Source organism: Brassica oleracea, chromosome C2 (genome assembly GCF_000695525.1).
Source record: "Brassica oleracea var. oleracea cultivar TO1000 chromosome C2, BOL, whole genome shotgun sequence".
NCBI classification, from domain to species: domain Eukaryota; kingdom Viridiplantae; phylum Streptophyta; class Magnoliopsida; order Brassicales; family Brassicaceae; genus Brassica; species Brassica oleracea.
Window position 1 is genome coordinate 5,814,776 of NC_027749.1, and position 1,757 is coordinate 5,816,532.

A 1,757-nucleotide genomic window follows, 5' to 3' on the forward strand; every position below is an offset into this window, starting at 1 on the left:
GTGTTGCCTGTTTGCGATTTCTACCTGATTCGTACCGATATAAAGTCCGTGAAGCGTTATCGGCTTATATGACTTGTCTTGGCATGAATCGAGCTACTTCCAAAGGCCGTTTGGAGGTGCTGGCCAAAATTTTGGTTTTTCTTGTATAGCGCGCTATGGTATCCTTGTCGGATGTAAGAGAGCCTATCATTTCGAGGGGGCTAGTGTCTGTTTAGGACGTTATGGTTCGTTTATTGTGATCAGCAACAAAGAAGTGATGTCATTTTAAAGGCATTTTACCGTTAGAGGTATGTTGATTTTGGAAACAAAAGTGTTGTTTCCATAAGTGTTGGAAAGACCGCAACTTCAAGCGTGTTGCGACGTCTCACAGTACCAGAAGTTAATCATTTTTGTTTTGAGCCGCGTTTTTCTTGCAAGCTTTTTACCAATGATGCTTCTTTTTTTTATGAGCATTCGTGGGTTTGTTGGTTTTAGCGTGATAGCTGATTTAGGCGTTCTGGACGAGTTCTGGACCGCCGTTCTAGCCGTTTGTCGGATAGTGGGCTTAGCGATTGTAGCGTCGCATTTTTTCCGTAAAAAGTTTCGAAAAGATCGACTTTTTGAAAGTTGTGGGAGTATACGAGTATACGTACCCATTCCCCCCCCCCTTTTTTTTACGATGGGGGGATAGCTGAACTCGCTGGGCGAGCTGCCTATGTACCCTTTTTCGGGGATCAAGCCATCTCGTAGTTCTTTGGATCCACTTTACGATTAGTGGTAGTATTTCTTAAGATGCATCGCATTCCAGGTTCTTTGGATCTTGACGTCCTGCATGTTTGCGATTTGGTATGATCCTGGTCGGACTACCTTTATGACCTTGTATGGACCTTCCCAGTTTGCTCCCAGTTTTCCTGCGTTACGTTCGGCAGTGTTTTGGAAGACTTTACGAAGGACCAGGTCGCCTTCTTTGAACATGCGATGGCGAACGTTTGAGTTGTAGTATTTTGCGGTGGCGTGCTAGTAATTTTGGAGTCGTATGCGAGCTTGATCTCGCCGCTCGTTAATAAGATCGAGTTCGTTCAGCAGCATCGCGCTGTTAAGATCTTCTCGTTCGGGGAGGAATCTTCTCCGTACTCTGGGAAATTTTACTTCCGCGGGCATCATACATTCCGTTCCTTAAACAAGGGTGAATGGGGTTTCACCCGTAGCCCATCTCGGGGTCGTACGAAGCGACCAATGAACTCCTTCGAGCTCTTCTGCCCATCACTCCTTTTTGGCTTCTAAGCGCTTTTTTAACCCGTTGAGGACGGTTTTGTTGATGGTCTCTGCCTGGGCATTGCACTGCGGATATCTGGGAGTCGACTTGGTCAGTCGTATCTTCCACTTCTCGCAGAATGCTTCGAATCGGGTAGAGATGAACTGAGATCCGTTGTCTGTCACGATTTCGTAAGGGACCCCGTGTCTGGTGATGATGTTCTTCCATACGAAATTCTCGACTTGTACGTCTTTGATTCTTGCGTAGGAATCTGCTTCTACCCACTTTGAGAAGAAATCCGTGAGGACCAGGAGGAAGCGTTTCTGCTTCGAGTTATGTAATGGCCCGACGATATCCATGGACCATCGCATGAAGGGATACAGAGACGAGATGGACGAGAGGACTTCTGCGGGTTGATGGATTGTCGGCGCGTGCCTTTGGCATCTTTTGCACTTCCGTGCGAACTTCTTGCAGTCTTTGATCATAGTTGGCCAGTAATAACCATGACGTTTTATTTTTACGG